Source organism: Nomascus leucogenys, chromosome X (genome assembly GCF_006542625.1).
Source record: "Nomascus leucogenys isolate Asia chromosome X, Asia_NLE_v1, whole genome shotgun sequence".
Classification (NCBI taxonomy): domain Eukaryota; kingdom Metazoa; phylum Chordata; class Mammalia; order Primates; family Hylobatidae; genus Nomascus; species Nomascus leucogenys.
The window spans coordinates 76617491-76637494 of record NC_044406.1 but is presented as its reverse complement, the minus strand read 5'-3'; the positions used below and the strand labels follow the sequence as shown (position 1 = coordinate 76637494).

The window sequence follows — 20004 nt, the reverse complement described above, 5'->3', positions numbered from 1 at the left end:
CTTTCAGTTTATCTTGGAGAATTAGAAATATTATTAAAATACACAATGATGTATTTTTTTTCTGAAAGCGCTGTTAATAAAGTAGAAATAACAACACAAAGTAAGTTCTTTGATATAAAGCTATCTATCTATCCTAGCCAAACATTCTTACTTACCTTCCCAATGGCCTAATTTGAAAATAAGTTGAAAAATTGGTGTGCAACAACAACAATAAAACCCAATTTCCTACAGCTAGATATGCTTAAAGAATGGAAGCTACCAGAATGCCTACCAAAAATGTCCACATGCAGCTTTGGATAATTGGGAGACTATGAGAATGTGTAATTTCATCATCCATTGAAAATATTTTCTTTAGGGATTTATAGTCATTAGTGTCACCTTCTTTTTTATTGTAATAATGTCCAGAGGCACAGGACTGAACATTTTATTACTTACCGTTACATAGGCTGGTTATTTGAAGAGCATCTCATGACGAAAGCAAAGCAGGGCTTTGGGTCTTGTAGCTGAGAATGCTCCAAAGAGAGCAGTATGACCAACTCCTAGATCCTATTGGCTCTTCCAACCCAGCATAGCACCTTTCAGAAAATGCACTTGGGTAAATGGGATCTCAGTTGCCTAAATAGTTCCAGCTTTAGAGCTCTTTACCTCACTCCTTACTACCTTGGTGACTGACCTTCATAGCCGATCTCATAATTTTGCTTTCATGTTCAAATCATTTTATGACCTTGGCTTTCTTCCTGTTTCTCTTTTATATCTTGCCTCTTCACATTTTATATTTCTTAAAAATTCTATAATCATCATACCTTACTATTGAACATGATTCCTAAGAAAACTTGTCCCAGAAGGCCATAAATTTTCAGAGAGCACTATCTAGAGAATTCAGTCATGCATTTGTTACTATTAAAATATTCCAGCTGCTTATTTTATAAGAATAATACAGTACTAACTTTAGGATTACTCAACAAGGTAGGTTTATTCTCATCAAATAGTACTATTAAAGTGACCTTCTTCAGTGATCATTTTCTTCAAATACAATCAATTTACAGATCAAAAATTGAGCATCTAAAAGGAAAACAAAACAGAGCAAAAACCAACTACGTAGCTAGAGTTAGAGATGGAGTTAAACACAAAAGCTCTGGACTCTGAATCTAGTACTCATCCTAGTGTGCTGTGCTCTAGCCCTTATTCTGTATCAATCACAAAGCTTCCACTCAATTCTACCAGGTCTTTTGTCCACACAGCAAACTATTTCCCTTCTAGTTCTGTTGCAAATAGACACAGAACATACAAATGCAAAGAACATTTTAAGCTGATTCATCTGAAAGGTTTTTTAATTTGCCCTCACAATTTGAAGAGCCATTATTTGAGTCAGACAACAGCAGAGAATATTTCCTGTAACATGATGATAATACACATATTGTTCTTGTTGATAAAAATTACATAATAAAACTAGGAACGTTATTTAGGAAAAATGCTTCAATATTCTGAACCTCATTTTTCTTACGTATAAAATGGTGATATGAAAATTAATAAGAATAGCTAATAGTTTCATCAAACACAGACATGTACTACTATCCCAGTGTGGACTATCTTTGTGCATGAAATTTTATTTATTTACTTTTATTTTTATTTATTTATTTTTTAAGATGTAGTCTCACTCTGTCTCCCAGGCTGGAGTGCAGTGGTGTGATATCGGCTCACTACAACCTCCGCCTCCCAGGTTCAAGCAATTCTCCTGCCTCAGCCTCCCTGGTAGCTGGGATTACAGGTGCCTGCCACCATGCCCGGCTAATTGTTGTATTTTTAGTAGTGATGAGGTTTCACCATTTTGGCCAGGCTGGTCTTGAACTCCTGACCTCAGGTGATCCACCCGCCTCGACCTCCTAAAGTTCTGGGATTACAGGCATGAGCCACCACACCCAGCCAGAATTTTACATTTAAGCTACCTCTTAATTATAAATATAAATAGCACTGAGGTGTAAAAATAAATTGGAAGTAGTCTTAGAATTTATTCTTATCCCAGTAAAATCTATTTTCATTCTTCTTTTTATGGTCTTGCAATAAGGCATTAGTGTTGCATTAATAATTTTTTAAAAACCTTCTTTACCCATTAGTTCCTACCTTCTGTATCACAAAAATTTTGACAACTCGGATTTAGATCTATTGAGTCTTTACTATATCACCTCAAAGAATAGTAATATCTGCAGGTAGGATAGGTCATACATGAAACAAAAGTGAGTCATCATCAGCAATTTGTATTAAATACAACACACATAACAATCCTACAATGATTGGGATTTGATGCCTTCAATAACCATTTGGAGTTAGTGTTCAGACATTCCAGGTACCAGATTCTTGATATTGTTTGGACTTCTTTGAGCCAAAATTCTTCAAAAGGGACACAGACCAACTGAACTAAGTGAAGTTGTAATTTACACAAAAGAGCTACTTTCAAGTTATATGCAAATGTGTGTGTATGTTTGTGAATTACATGTATTGAAGGGTGCTGGAAAGAAAAGGGGAATCTTCTTTTCCTTCCCCATCTAATTATCCTGTCTCCTTGAATCTCTGTAGAATATTAAAAAGCAGTGCCTAACTTTCTCTAATCTTCCACTTCTATTCTTCTGTTGATACTTATCTCTTTAAACTTGTCTCCCTCCCTGAATTTTCAGAAAACACCATCTCCCTAAAATATCACCTGTTATCAAGTACCAGGCTTCCTCTATTTTCTAGCAATTTTCAGACCTCCAGTCATTCACTGAATTAGAGAGTGTTACTTCGCCTCTTACATTTTCTCCTGGTCAACAGAAGAGAGCCTATTGTTGAAATTCAAGAGGTAGCTTAAATATAAAACTCCCTGCACAAAATACTGGGCTTAGGACCTACTAGCTTGGAGTGAGGTTGGGTTTTGGAGTGGGGGTGATATTGAGAGATTCCAATTGCAGTCATAAACTGATCCACTTATTGTGGGACCTGAAACTTCCACAAAATGAAGGACTTACAAAAATTGAGCTCAAAATTATAAACACAAAATTAGGTACAAAAGTGAATACATTTTCAGCAAGAAAAAATGAAAATAAAAATTTAAAGCTGACAAATACCTCAAACTTCAAAAAATCCAGAAACATAATTTTTTAAATTAAAAACTCTCTGAAATACTTTTATAATACCTTTTTCCCCTACATTTTTTCCCCAACATCTATACTCTGTGATTGCCTCTTCACATGACAATGAATTTTAAGTCTAATTTTCTACACAGATATTAGGATGATAATCAAGTCTTTCCTCTTTGGTAAGGCATTTCTCAAATTTATTCGCATTTAGAGACATTTTATCTCTTCTTCATTAACTTGCTATTTTGAATAATTAAAGATTCACAAAAAGTTGCCAAACTATTACAGATGGTTTCTATTTAATCTTCATTCAGCTCTCACCAAATGGTGACATCTTGCACAGCTGTAGTACTCTATTGAATCGAGAAAACGGACATTCATACAATGTGTATACAGTTTCCATATATTACATGTATAGGGTCATGTAATCACAACCACAATCAAAATATAGAGCTATTCTATCACCATAAGTGATTGCCATTTTGAGGAATGTAAATAAACTTCTTTCAATAAATAATATTATTTAAATAAAAAAATCATACTACATGTAACGCTTTGATAATTGCTTTAATTTATGCAGCATCATGCCCCTGAGATCCATTTAAGTTGTTGCAAGTACCAATAGTTTGTTCATTATTGCTGAATAATATTCCATGATACGGTTGTGTCAAAGTTTGATTCACTACTTATCTATTATATAACATTTTGTTTCCAGTTTAGGCTGATACAAATACGAACAAACATGTACAGGTCTCTGTGTGGACATAAGTTTTCATTTATCTGGGATAAATGCTCAAGAAGGCAATTGTTAGGTCATATGGTAAATGTGTGTTCAGTTTTTTAAAAAACTGACAAAACAATTTTCAGGAGTGGTTGTACTATTTTACATTCCTACTAACAAGGTATCAGAGGTACATAAGCTGCCGCAGCATTTGGTATTGCCACTATTTTCTATTTTAGCTGTCTAATAGGTGTGTAGTGATATCTCTTGTGGTTTTAATCTGCATTTCTCTAATGACTCATGATATTAAACGTGTTTCATCGCTTATGTGCCATGTGCAAATACTCTTCTGTGAAATGTTTTTCATGTCTTTTGTCCATTTCTAGCTTTTATTGTTGAATGTATACTGTACCTTGAGGTATTTATGAATTTTAAATGTAAAGATAGTTTGCAAATACTTTCTCCCAGTCTGCAGCTTGTCTTTTCTTCCCCTTAATAGAGGTGTCTGCAGACCAAAAGGTTTAACTTGTGATGAAGTCCAATTTATCATTTCCAAAAATTATGTGTCATTTTTTCTGGTGTCATGTTTAAATACTTTTTTGCTTAGCCCTATATTCCAAAGATTTTATCCTGTGTTTACTTCTAATAGTTTTATATTTTGAAGTTTTATATTTAAGTCAATGATGCATTCTGGGTTAAGTTTTTAATTAAGTGAGAGATTTAGTTTAAGGTCAATTTTTGCCTATTGGTATGCGCGTGTTTCATCACCATTTGTTAAAAAGTTTATCATTCCACCATTGAATCACATTTGTGCCTATGCCAAAAATCAAATATATATACATGTAGTTCTATTTCTCTTCTGTTTGGTTCCATTCTATGTGTCTGTCCCCTCTAAAAATAATAATTATATAATAAGTTTTGCAGTAAGTTTTGTAATTAGATAGACTGACTCCTCCCACTTTATTCTTCCTTTTCAAAATTATTTCATCAATCCTAGTGTATTTTTCTCTCCATATGACTTTCCAAGTAATCTTATCCATAACTACAGAGTATCTTTCCGGGGTGTCAGTAGCATTAGGTTAACCCTGTTTATCAATTTAGTGAGAACTGATATATTTACCAAGTTGAGTCTTCCAATCTGTGAACCTGGTTTATATGTCAATTTTTATCTATACCACCTTTGATATATTTCATCAGTATTATAGCTTTCAATATACGTGTCTTACACATGTTTTGTTAGATTTATAACTAAACATTTCATTTTTTCTCTGAGTGGTTATTAATGCATTGTATTTTTAATTTTGATTTTTCCTTGCATTCATTGCTAGTATATAGAAAGACAATTCACTTTTTATGTTAATTTTATATCCGGGGAGACCTCTTTTTAGTCATGTTTGACTTTAGATTTTCAAAGTCTAAAGTCCATATTTTATCACACAATACTATTCTCTGTGACTTCCAGAATGTGGTTAATGTGGCATTATAAGATGTTCCTTTATTATCGCCATGACTTTGTCTAAGACTCCAATACTAATTATGCAAGGATTTTTTTTAATTATTATACTGTAAGTTCTAGGGTACATATGCACAACATGCAGGTTTGTTACATAGGTATACATGTGCCACGTTGGTTTGCTGCACCCATCAACTTGTCATTTGCATTAGGTATTTCTCCTAATGCTATCCCTCCCCCAAGCCCCCATCCTCTGACAGGACCCGGTGTGTGATGCTCCCTGCCCTGCGTCCATGTGTTCTCATTGTTCAGCTCCCACCTATGAGTGAGAACATGTGGTGTTTGGTTTTCTGTCCTAGTGATAGTTTGCTGAGAATGATGGTTTCCAGCTTCATCCATGTCCCTGCAAAGGATATGAATTCATCCTTTTTTATGGCTGCATAGTATTTTAAGGTGTATATGTGCCACATTTTCTTAATCCAGTCTGCCATTGATGGACATTTGGGTTGTTTCCAAGTTTTTGCTATCGTGAATAGTGCTGCAATATGCAAGTTGTAATGTTGGTACTGCCTTTATTTTAACCAAAAAGTGTAAACAAAAGTTTTTCAGTTGACAACCAATCCACGTTTCTACCTAAAATATTCCCTAAATATTTTGTTGACCGAAATGCTGAAGAGCTCAAGTTGTGCACTCAGCCATCAAGAATAAAGACTAAGTCACTGTGCTTTCCAGCAAGTTTATTTTTACTGTTAAAATTATATCTACAACTGTATCAAGAATTAACAGCCCTGGTGATTTACCAAGGGATTCTAGACTTCTATTTTAGGTGGCTTGTTAACCATCCAACCTCTTTCTCTTTCTTTACCTGAGTCCAAGGGAATCTGTTTCTGTTTTGAGGCAAACTCTTTTGTCTTCCTAATTCATTGGGAAGCTCTATCCTGTTTGCAAATTACCTTCCCTTAATGGATGAGGCTTTCATCAAACAATGCACATAATTTTGTTAAATTTAGGGCAACATGAAAGACTAAGATGAAGTTCACACATGTACAGATGATGAGGTAATGAGACAATGTCAATTTTTTTCACAGCTGCCTCCTGTAAAAAAGCTTATAAGATCCCTTCAGTTATTAAGAAGAATTATGATTTGAGATGGTAAAATGTGAAAAATACGTGTCTTAAAATCTATAAAATATTTTACAAGAAGGAACTCTTTCCACAAATATCCTCATTTAATTTAAGCTCTAAAAGAACTATCATCTTCTTTATCGCCATATTCCCAATAACCAAAACAGTGCCTCATATATAGTGAACATTCAATAAATCTATATCGATACATTAATTGTAATTTGGAATTAAAGTATTCAGCCTGTCCAGTTTCTTTCTTGTCACCAATCATTGCTATTTTTCTTACTGGGAATAATTTTCAACTCACATTTTGGTGTTCTCTCACGAACCAAGCTAGCACTTATATTTTCTTCCATATTAACTAAACTATCACTCATAATTATTTGCCTTAGTTTTTCATTTCAGTTCTGATACTCTATATTCAATTATTTGTATCATCTGAATTGATATGAAATTAAGAATTGGCTGATGATTTGGCCCTGAAATGTCATGCAGAATAATTCAATACATGGATACAAAGGGAAAAAAGACCAAATTTTATTATTCTTCCAGATAAATGTGAAATTCATTTTTGACACTTTAATTTCTACTTTGCAACTTACATCATTACCAAAATACAGCCACAAAATCAATCACTTCATTAATTGTCATGAACATAGCTAACATTGTCAGATGATTCCAATTTTGTTCCACTTTTTAACATTGTATTTGTAACGGTTGAATAGTGAACAATGACTATTCCTATAAAAAAAAGAAAAGTAATTTCATGAATTGAAGTTTCACTTCCTCTTTTATTGTCAGGGTTAATTATATAAGAGGCCTTGTCTCAATTCTGAATAAAATTAAAATATTTCAATGGATCCCAAGTCTATTCCCTTCCAGTGAGTCAAATGTATTTCTATCCCTATTTGTCAATCAGACAGAAGGCTTTGGTCAACCAAAGTAATTTAGAAAACAAAAAACAATATAATGTGTTAATCTGCTACTATGTCTGTTTTGCTAGTACTATTTGATTCTAAACAAATAAAAAGTTTCGCTGCTGTTATCTGTGACAGAATCTGTCTTTAAATTGGTGTACTTATATTTAGGGCTACTACTGAGTACTCTAGAGAAGTTTTACTCAAAGTTTGATGTGGGAGCCAGTGCTGATCTGCCAACTATTATCAACTGGCAGCCGAGTAACTATAAAAATTGAATAAAAACATTTAAAACGATCACACAGTAATTTTACATGTATTGAATGTAACGATAAAATATTTGGAATTTTATTCTGTATTATTTTCTGTTTTAATTTTTAAATTAATTCCTTTTTATTTTATTTTACAAAACATAACTTTGCAACAGATTGGAAATAGTAAATTTGGTCCTGCTACATGGATAGCTTGACAACTACTATTATAGACTACTAGTGTTTTGCTTTTTAAACAAAAGCATTCACCAGGTGCAATGGCCGACACCTGTAATCTCAGCACTTTGGGAGGCTGAGGCAGGGAGATCACTTGAAGCCGAGAGTTTGAGACCAGTCTGGCCAATATGATGAAACCTCACCTCTACTGAAAATACAAAAATTAGCTAGGCATGGTGGCACATGTCTGTAATCCCATATACTTATACTTGGAAGGCTGAGGCACAAGAATCGCTTTAATCCAGGAGGTGGAGGTTGCAATTAGCCGAGATCACGTCACTGTACTGCAGCCTGGGCAACAGAGTAAGACTCTGTCTCGAAAAAAAAAAAAGTGCAAAGCCTTTAAATATATATTGTTAGTGAGTACTCAGCAAAATGAGCTTAATTCGTGTGTGTGTGTGTGTGTATATAAAGATAATTAAATCTGGTTATTTACATTTAATGTTAAAAGTAAAGAGTAGCCAAGAGCTTGATTATAAGACAGATTTTCTGAAGGTTTTTTATTTTTGAAATACCTGATTCCCTTTGTTTATAAGGTTTCTCTGTAGGTACATAGTATCACATTTACATCACTGTGCTTGGTATGCTGTTTTGCACAGTCAGTGGTTGAGTGTCGTTAAGTTGTATGATATTAAATTACGTGTTATTTCTGGGCCTAGAAAATTACTGGTGTTTTAATCAGATTATGTGTACTAAAGATCTGTTTCTTGTTTTTCTATCATAAAATCTGATTTCTATACCTAAAAAAAAACCTGATAAACAATCTACCACATAAATTAGATTGTCACTTTTATTTTTATATATTTTAAAAAATAAATATGGCCAGGTGCGGAGGCTCATGCCTGTAATCCCAGAACTTTGGGAGGCCAAGGCAGGCGGATCATGAAATCAAGAGTGCGAGACCAGCCTGGTCAATATGGTAAAACCCCGTCTCTACTAAAAATACAAACATTAACCAGGCATGGGGGCTTACACCTGTAGTCTCAGCTACTCAGGAGGCTGAGACAGAAGAATCTCTTGAACCTGGGAGATGGAGGTTGCAGTGAGCTGAGATCCTGCCACTGCACTCCAGCCTGGGCGACAGAGTGAAACTCTGTCTCAAAAAAAAAAAAAAAAGTGACAAATTCTAATTGATGAATGTATCTTTCCTCTGGCATACCATTTCTTGAAATGTATAACGATGTAAATTTCTAAGTATCAACAGAAGGCTACGATTTTTTAGTGGTGTTTTAATAGCTCATGAATATCTGACATTATAATTTTTGAAAATTAATGCGAAGAATAAACATGTGAAAAACATCTTTGACAAATGATAAAATTTACAAATAATGATAAACAGGGTTGGTCATTAGCAAAGTTACAAAGTGTGTTGACCATCTCTCTACCCTTTTTTCCCCATATGCTTACAACCTGAACAGCCCTCTTGTTCTCCTGAATATATTGGCATCATCTTATATCACCTTTCCTTCACCCCACTTCATCAGGGCCCTAGTCTGTTCATAAGGCAGTTTAGATAAATTGATCAGGAAACTTGTAGGCAGAAGCCCAAGTTTGAATTTCAGCTTGTGTACTTACTGATTGAGTGGCCTTGGAAAAGTATGGTTGAAAAGTTCTGTGCCTGGATTTTGACATCTGTGAAATGGGTGAAACTTTGCTTATTTCACAAGGTTGCTGCAAGGATTGAATGAGTTATATTTCAGTAAAGCATTTATAAAGTGATGGGCACAGAGTAAACAATCAAAACGTCATCACAGTAAGTAGAATGAGATTCAGGATATAATGACTCGTGCTACACTGGCAGCTGACCAAAAATAACCTCTTTCAAATAATCTAACTAAGGTGATTGGCATATTGACCAAAGTGTTGTTTTATCTCACACACTTCTACTTCCTACCTTCCTCCATATCAGTACAGTGTAACTTGCAGTTCAGCCAATATTAAGAAATTCAAGAACAAAAAGAAGCCAGTGGAAGTGATAGTTTTGCTTAGAATAATTTTCTTTGGCAGACAGGAATGTTATTCTGTATGATATTCTGTCTCTCTCTAGATACCATCTTAAACTCTTCCATTCAAGAAGTTTAAAGGCAAATGCTTTTCTACGCACAGGCTTGATTCATCTAACTTTTATTAGGAATAAGTAGTTCTGATAGGGACTATTATATTGACATTATTTTGGTCAAGGAAAGTAAACAGACTATTATTGAAAAGGGTTGTAAATGGCACGTTTTTACTTCTACTTGCTGTAAGTTATGAATAGACTATTAACTCCTCAATAAACTCAAATTTCTAAAATGAAATACATGATAATTTATACAGAGATTGTGTGGATATTCACTTATAAATTTTCTTTGTAAATGGTAAAAAACTAATTTTGAATTCTTTATGGATCACATTAATTATTTAAGTAATTAATAATCACATAGAACAAAGGTTTTCAAAAGCTTAAGCATTTATAATTCTAAAATTAATAATGATTCACCATAAGTTTATTATATATTAGTTCAAGCATGTCTGCTTGGTGCCTATTCTTAATAATATTTGTATTTATTCATTAATTTGACTTAGTTATTGAGCATATACTGTATCAGACATTATGCCAGGTACTGGGTACACAGTATTGAGCAAAAATAGATATAGTACCCACCTTTAGGGATATCACATGCATTTTTAAAATACACTTATTTTAAAATTGTTTGTGTATTTCACTTTTCTATAATACCTCCTTGCCTTTCTTTCCCCTCTCATTTATCCAAATTAATGAGATCAGAATGTTTTGATCCAGACTCCCTCTCTCCCTGTATCCTTCCCTTGCTGAAGAGGTTTTAAAATATATTAAGAAGAAGGGTATAAGCTACAGATTAATAAAATTGTGTTACTATAGGATTTCCAAGTAAAATTAATCAAAATGTGTGCCCTCAGCCAGGCTTCACTCTCCTGCTCAATAGATTTCCACATAGCATCTGAGAGAATAGCACATTCTCTGCCTTAATGAGAGGCAAAAGCATAATCAGAAGACTAATTCGTGGTCATAGAATCAGATCCAGGTTTTCAGTGCAATCACTGAAAATTTTTACTGATATGGGACTCAGAGAGCCTGAAAGGGCTATCTTCTACACTGGAACAAAGACTCCTGATGATGAGACTATGGAGGCAGTATAAGTCAAAACCTTGGGCCAGGGAAGTCTCAATCCCTTACTCGTGCTTGAGGTACATGGACAAGTTTTGCCATTGAAGCTCTTTATTTTTCCTATGATAGAGGTAAGTGTCAACTTGTCTATGTTGCTGTTTGTTATTATTTTTTGGAACACTGCCATGATGCTGGAAGTAATTCAGTCATCTATTGACCATAAGATGAAACACAATTGCTAACAATGGGTAAACAGAAACATATAGGGTGACAGAATTAGTGATACATTGTAGAGCTACCATTCCAGCTCAGGGTTGCTTAACTCCAGAATTCAAATGATCAAGAACAGTGTACCATAATGGCTTTGAGCACAGACTCTGAAATCAGACTGCCTGGCTTTAAAGCCTGATTTTGCTGATTGTTATCTGCAGGATCTTGGGCAAGTTACTGAAACCCCTGTTCCTGTTTCCTCTGTAAAATTAAGGAAAACAATGTGCCTGCTTTCACATTATTGTGAATATTTGCTAAGTGGATTCATGTAACCACACGTACTAGTGTCTGGCACATAAGAAGTACTTAATAACTTTTAGCTATTATTCTCATTACATGGCAGACATAAACCAAAAATAAAATTCTAAGCCCCCAACTGACTGAATGGAACTCCTCTTGGCCAAGGAGAGCCCAACAAAACCTGAAAAAATTAGTTGAGGCCGTAATGAGAAAGGGGAGTCAGATATGACTCATACCCTCTTCCCTTTGGTGTTTAGACACAATGGACCAGCACTAACATTAAAACAGAGCTCTTAAGACTGAGAAAACAGACTCTTTGTAGCAATAATACTATGACCAAATTTCAACCTAACTGGTATAGCATCATATGACAGATAACAGTCCCTGAAGGAAATCAAAATATTTACCCCCAAATATATTTCTTTGACATATTCTGAAATGGCCCTGCAAATCTGTCCCTTGTGGGAAAAAATTTGCATTCTGTAGGGAATCTTCTTCCCTTGCTAGGTCTTTCCCAGAGACTCTGACTTCTTTTAAGGTCTGATAAGGGCCATTCACCATCTTTTCTTCCTAAAGTCTGCTACATGGAGGCTTCATGTATGTGATAAAAACCATGACTTCCACAACTCCCTTATCTAAACTCAAGCATTTCTTTATGCTGAATTCAGCTCTTCAGGGAGAATGGAGAATCAGAAAACCTTTACATCCACCTATGACCTGGAAGCCAACACTTCAAGATGTCCCAACTTTCTGGGCTGAACCAATTTATAATTTATATAATTTATTTACTTTAAGGTATAATATATGTATACCTTACATATATTATTTATGTTTTTGCCTGCAACTTCTGTCTCCCTAGCATGTATAAAACCAAGGTGTAACCCATCACCTTAGGCACATGTTCTCAAGAACTCCTGAGGCTACACCATGGGTCATGGTCCTTAACCATAGCAAAATAAACCTCTAAACCTAGCAGGCAGTCATAAAGCTATAAATAATATCCTTTGACCCCATGTCACACATCCAGGCCACACTGATGCAAAGGGTGGGCTCCCAAGGCCCTGGGCAGCTACAGGCCTGTGGGTCTTTAGGTACAGCCCTCATGGCTGCCTTTAAGGGCTGGTGTTGAGTGCCCATGGCTTCTCTAGATGCATGGTGCAAGCTATCAGTGAATCTACCATTCTCGGGCCTGGGGGACAGTGGACCTCTTCCCACAGCTCCACTAGGCCATGGTCTAGTGGGGACTCTGTGTGGAAGCTCTGAACCCCCATTTTCCCTCTGCACTGCCCTAGCAGAGGTTCTACATGAGGGCTCTGCCCCTGCAGCAGATTTCTGCCTGGACAATCAGGCATTTCCATACATCCTCTGAATTCTAGGCAGAGGTTCCCAAACCTCAATTTTTGCCTTCTGCACACCTGCAGGCCCAACACTGAGTGACAACCACCAAGGCTTGGGGTTTTCACCCTCTGAAGCAATGGCCTGAAGTGTACCTTGACTCCTTATAGCCATGGCTGAAGCTGAAGCAGCTAGGACACAGGGCACCATGTCTCAAGGCTGCACAGAGAAGCAAGGCCCCGACCCACAAAACCATTTTTTTTCTCCTACACCTCTAGGCCTGTAATGGGAAGGTTGCAGCAAAGTTCTCTGAAATGCCCTGGAGGCATTATATCCATTGTCATGGCTAATAACATTCAGCTCTTATTTACTTATGCAAATTTCTGCAGCCTTGAAGTCCTCCTCAGAAAATGGGTTTTTCTTTTCTACTGCATAGTAGGGCTGCAAATTTTCTAAAATTTTATGCTCTACTTCTCTTTTAAATATAAATTCTAGTTTCAGGTAATTTGTTTAAGCAAATGAGCATAGGATTTTAGAAGCAGCCAGGCCACATCTTGAATGCTTTGTTGCTTAGAAATTTCTTCCACTGGATACCCTAAATCATTTATGTCAAGATCAAAGTGCCACAAATCTCTAGAGCAGGGACACAATGCCACCAGTCTCTTTGTTAAAGCATAGCAAGATTGACCTTTACTCCAGTTCCTGATAAGTTCTTCATCTCCATCTGAGACCACCTTAGCCTGGATTTCACCGTTCATATCACTATCAGCATTTTGGTCACAGCCATTCAACAAGTCTCTAGGAAGTTCCAAACTTTCCCTCATCTTCCTGTCTTCTTCTAGTCCCTCCAAACTGTTCCAACTACTGCCCTTTACTCAGTTCCAAAGTCACTTCCACACCTTCAGGTGTCTTTATGGCAGTACCCCACTCTGTCAGTACTGATTCTCTGTATTAGTCAGTTCTCAAACTGCTAAAAAGAACTACCCGAAACTGGATTATTTATAAATGAAAGATGTTTAATTGACTCACAGTTCCTGTACTGTACAGGGGCCATGGTTGTGGGGCCTCAGGAAACTTACAATCATGGTGGAAGGCAAAGGAGAAGCAAGCACATACTCACATGGTGGCAGTAGAGAGAGAGTAAAGGAGGTAGTGTTACATACTTTTAAAAAAACAGATATCGTGATAACTCCCTCAGTCTCATGAGAAGAGAAAGGGGGAATTCTGCCCCCATGATCAATCACCTCCCACTAGATCCCTCCCCCAACGTTGGGAATTACAATTTGACATGAGATTCAGGTGGGGACACAGAGCCAAACCATATCATACAAGAATGTCTATACCAGTTTTATTCACAAAGGATAGCCCCAAACTTGAAATTAATGGCTGTTACATGACATATAACCCCTAGACTTAGTAGCTTATGACAACAAGCATTTACTCAGCTCACAGTTCTAGAAGTCATCTGGGCAGTTTTTTCTTGAAGAGAGGAGCCAGTAAATGGTACCATAACAAGTATACATCATGTTGCTCAAGCAGATTAGACTGAAAATTACTCATTGACTTTGGCAATAAAGAAGTGTTTGGTCATCTTAAACATAAAATAATTTAGTATACATAAATTTACATGTTCTATATACTCACTGTTAGAGTCAAAACTATATACGGTATTCCCTCTTTTCTCTGACATTATTAATAATAGAATGTTCTAGTAAACATATTCAGGTTAATGATTCCCATATATGATCTAGAACAGTGTCTGGCACAGATTATGTACTCAATAAATGTTTACCTACATAAGTTTGCCAATATTTATATAAATGGATTAAGATGAAAATATATCTACTTCTATACTAAACCAATATTTATATAAATGGATTAAAATGAAAATATATGTATTACTATACTAAACTGAACAGGTTGATGCAATTTGTTTTATTTCACCACTATTAGAGTCTGCCAGAAAGATCTTACTCTGCAAGCAAAGAATTTCATCATTTCGTTAGCATACCTAAGAAATGCTCCTCAGTATAAAATAATAGATACAGTGTTTTTTAATCCTATTATATTTTGTGGGAAGGGAAAGAAGAGAGTTCAGGTAAAGGCCATAATTCATCATGTGAACTAAATATTACACACTAGTTTCTGAAAGCATAGATATATTTGCCCCAGTTATTATAATAATAACAGGACCAACTTCCTGGATGGAGGTGTCTGAAAACATATTTTAAAATTTGGCTAATCTTCTTTCATATCCATATTTTGGACATTTTCAGCTAATGGCATTTTGGAAATTTTTAGGTAACGACATATCTCCATGGAGATAGCAAACAGTGCTACTCGATGGAGTGCTGTATTGGTAATCTGCCCTATAGCAGAATTACCTCTAATACGAGTGAGAGTTAAGGAAGGCAACCTAATAATTTTGAGGCAGGTAATGTAGCAAGGATGATTTACATCACACACATACAATCACATGTGCACATATGCAATCATGAAAATTGAAACTAAAAATATCACTGTGTTGATATATCTTTCAATTGGCTAAAAGATTTTATATTTATCTCACCTTGCCTCCAATCACATTACTTGATGCTGTAGAAAAATTGCCATGTTAAGTACCCTTAAGAGCTAAGGAGTAGCATCTAAATTTTAGTCCAGATTTAATATATAGTAATATCTGTCTTACTAAAAGTTCCATGCTTAATTTCTTCCTTTTAGAAAACCTATTGATATTCTGAATACCAACCACATTGACATTCTCAACTGAAGGAAATTTAATTATTTTCCATTATTAGACCTTGTCTTTAACCCAAGGGAAAAATTGGAAAGAAAACCAATAAAATGACATGAACTTCAAGTACATGACCAGACATTAAAGATATAATTAAATCATGCACTTTGGCATTCATATACAGTTTGTATTATTTATGTATAGAGGCACCTTAGTAATACACAGGAGCCTGGGTACCTGACCGTCTATTCTAGTAAGGAATTCACTACAAGACAAAACCAGAAAAAATTTATTCACCTCATAATGAAGACCCTGAGGACACTATGACAGCCATCCTCCAAGGTATTTTGCATTCACACAATCTTTTGAGCACTTCCGAAGAAAGACATCTCATGTGAACTCTTTGTGATTCTTCCTCTAGTCTTGGGAAACTCCTCCCCAAGTCTATTCCTGTGTTATCTCCTGTAGAGGATGCTTGCTCATATAGATTGTTGCTTCTTCCAATTATTTTATTCCATACTCTGATTTTTCATAATAGCACAGCTACATAGTGCTACTGATTGTTTTCCTCTTAAGCAAATTCAAGTGTAATTGTCTTTATACGCAAAAGACTGGGGTGATGAGTAGGGGTAGGCACGGCCAGTATGAAGCAAATAAAGTTTCCTTTTACCCACCCACCTCCCTCTAGAAATTTTCTTATGCTATTTGTCATCCCTGATCATTAAACTACACAAGCTTTTCTTTGATATTTTGTAGCTTACTTTTACCCATAGAGACTAAGAAGCTTTTCAGCTACTTGGTAACCCAGTGCCCCATTCTCATGCAGAGGATGTCTTATTTCACCTTAGGGTCAACATCATTTGCTTCCAAACTTTCTAAAATAAGTTTTCTTCCCAATTTTCTTTTCAGTCCTGTACTCTGAATGTATTTACCTGATAAAAATTGAGTACTAATATTAGGCCTTCTAAATATACACTGTCTAAAGCAGTGGTCCTAATGTATAGATTTTAGCTTTTAGCTTTTACAGCAGTCTGATGTGAGAGATATTTGGAGGTAGGTAGGCACTTCAGAACCTCTCAAAACTCATAATGTAGGTAGTCATTTATGATGAATATATGTAAAGTATCCTTGGGATTCAGTATTAAGTTTATTCATGGAAACTTGTAGAACTCATTTCTTAGGACAGTTGAGATACTAATACAGGATTTCTTCCAAGTTGTAATCTAATGCATTCATTAATAAAAACATTAAATTGAAAGTCCTGGTTGGTCCTTGCGTTCCATCACAGGGGATGTTCCATGTAAATGAGTGAGGAAATCCTGAGGCCTTATCTACCAGCAGAACTGGGTGAAGAGACACCGGAGGGAGGAATCTCAGTCCCCAAAGAAAATAGCCAGCCGGCGGGTAGCTGTGGGGCAGAAGTGGAGCGTGCAGTGCAGCACCCTGAGTGGCCTCAGTTGCAGCAGTAGCAGCAGCACAAACACAGCTCTGGCCAAGGAGGTGGCTTAAGCTGTTGGTAAAATTGGGCAACAGCTCTTTCTCCATAGTACACGAGTTGACAAAACAAAGGACAGGGTTCCCATTACAATCTCCTTCAGGCTCTTTTCCCTTGCCACTCGGAGCTGATTTGTACGAAAACATGCTTTGCACTTGTACCTGGAGGAACTGGAGACACTGGGTTCGAACTTTAGCACTGGTCATCTACCTGGTGTCCATAGTGGTTGTGGTTGCCTTATGCATATGGAGATTACAGAAACTGGAGGTTCGAATGCACACCAAAGGCTTCGTTTTTTGCTGGAATTGTTTCTGCTGTTGACAATACCTCTATCGTTATGGGTTATATTGCTACAGTTAGTGCATTATATGCAACCTAAACTACAAAAACCAACCATAAGGATTCTTTGGATGGTACTCATTTACAATTTAGATAATTGGATACTCCAGCATTGCAATATATGTGCATACCTGCAGAGAATTCTATAAAGCTATGTCATTTGCAACTTTATGAGATTCCTTACCAATTATCTAACTAACCATTATCCAAATCTGGTACTAATTATTGAAGCCAAAGATCAGCAGAAACATTTTCCTCCTTTATGTTGCTGTCTACCATAGACTACGGTAGAAGTATTGTTGTTTGGGCAAACCAGGTATATTGCAGTATACAGTTGTCAGACCATTCACTGCCATCATTGTTTTAATCTATGAACTGCTTGCTATATATGATTAGCTTTTCATATACTTAGACTTATTTGGTTATGATAAACAACATGTCATAATTGTTTGCCATGTAGTGTCTTCTGCTATTTTATAAAGAACTAAGGAAGAACTGAGCCCAATCCAACATGTTGGCAAATTTCTTTGTGTAATGCTGGAATTTTTTGTTTCTCTTTGGCAAATAGTAATTATTGCTTTGATGGTAAAAGTTGGCATTATTTGTGAAAAGCATGTATGGAAATGGCAAACTGTAGAAGCTGTGGTTCCAGGACTCCAGGACTTTATATCTTCATTGAGAGGTTCCTTGTTGCTATTGCCCATCACTACACTTTCTCATTAACCATATCTCCAAGAAGCAGAATACGGCTCATGCTCTGATTCCTTCCTTGCCATGTGGGATGTTTCAGATATTAGTATTTTTGAACAAGTAAGGCACATTGGATGGACAGTGAGGAGACATCACAGGAAAAATTTGTTTCCTGAGAATCACAATCAGAATGAGCATAAAGCTCATTATCATCATCATGGAGATGCAATTTCCATGGCCTTTTTTATGTTATTTTAACCCATGGGTCACTATAAGGATTTGGATACACTGAGACTCCCCAGACTACAGATATTCTGCCTAAAATATCTGATGAAATAATAATGCTATAGGAGAGAAAAAATTCAGATAAATCTGTGGATTCCTGAACAGTGTGGAAATCAAACTGTGCAACAACTATATTGTAACATTACCTGGTATTCCATGGCTCAGGATTTTGTGCTTGGGAAAAACCATGAATAATGGGAAATTTCAACACAAAAATAGCTGAAAGCCAGGTACAACTACTGGAGATATATATATATATAAAAATACACAAAATCCTGTATATGTGTATATACATATATAGTGTGTATACATATATGTGTATACATATATGTGTATACACATATATGTGTGTACATATATAGTGTATACACATATAAGTGTGTACATATATGTGTATACATATATACGTGTGTACATATATAGTGTATACATATATACGTGTGTACATATATGTGTATACATATATACGTGTGTACATATATGTGTATACATATATACGTGTGTACATATATGTGTATACATATATAGTGTGTACATATAGGTGTATACATATATATGTGTGTACATACATAGTGTATACATATATATGTGTGTACATACATAGTGTATACATATATATGTGTGTACATACATAGTGTATACATATATATGTGTGTACATACATAGTGTATACATATATATGTGTGTACATATATGTGTGTATACATATATATGTGCGTATACATGTGCGTATATATGTGCGTATACATGTGCGTATATATGTGCGTATACACGTGTATACGTATATATGTGCGTATACACGTGTATACGTATATATGTGCGTATACACGTGTATACGTATATATGTGCGTGTGTATATATGTGTATACGTATATATGTGTGTGTATATATATATACACACATATTCACATGTTTTGTACATCAAAAGTAATCCATCTAAATTTCCTAGACCTAGACTTGATTTCTTAACATTAGAGTATCACATAATCAAATGATAGAAAAAGACACAACTAAATCTTCCTGGTGTTAAATTGCTTTATCAAGAGATGGACATTAAAAAATCAGTGCTTCCTACTACTGCTGCATGAATATAATCCTCTGGAATTAATAGAAAGCATAATGCAGAAATATAAATTAGTGGAACTTACTGCAGTGAGCCGAGATTGCTCCACTCCACTCCAGCCTGGGTGACAGAGTGAGACTCTGTCTCAAAAAAAAAAATGTTTAAGAACCATCTGAATGCATTCTGTTTTTTTGGCTTATTCATTTTCTACAAGAAAAAGCAAAAAGCATTATTTCAATTTAGATTGTTGTTATTCTATACTCATTTCAGTATAATTCACTTTTCAAGCAATTATGAGTTAAGTCTTTAACCAGAAACTGTAATGTAAACAATAGTAAATTCCACTTACAAAGAAGATTTTGCACTACAAAGAAAAAAAATTATTACAGAACATGAAAAAATTAGCATAGAAAATATGAATACTGACCCCTTCCTATTCCACAATTATTTGTATATTTAATGAAATTCAGAAAAAATTATTCATTGTCCTCAAAGTGACATGACCTATATTTTTTAATAAATTGTAGAAATTAACGATGATATATGTTGTCATTTTATTGCTTACAGTTTTGAGTCTTAATAGAATAGAAAGTTAGAAGATATGATGAC

The 20004-nt window shown here is 35.4% G+C and overlaps 1 pseudogene; it reads left to right on the top strand.

Annotated features, from left to right (window-relative positions):
* Positions 1-17144: 17144 nt before the first annotated feature.
* LOC100593562 lies at positions 17145-18433 on the top strand (annotated as a pseudogene).
* The last annotated feature ends 1571 nt before the right edge of the window (positions 18434-20004 follow it).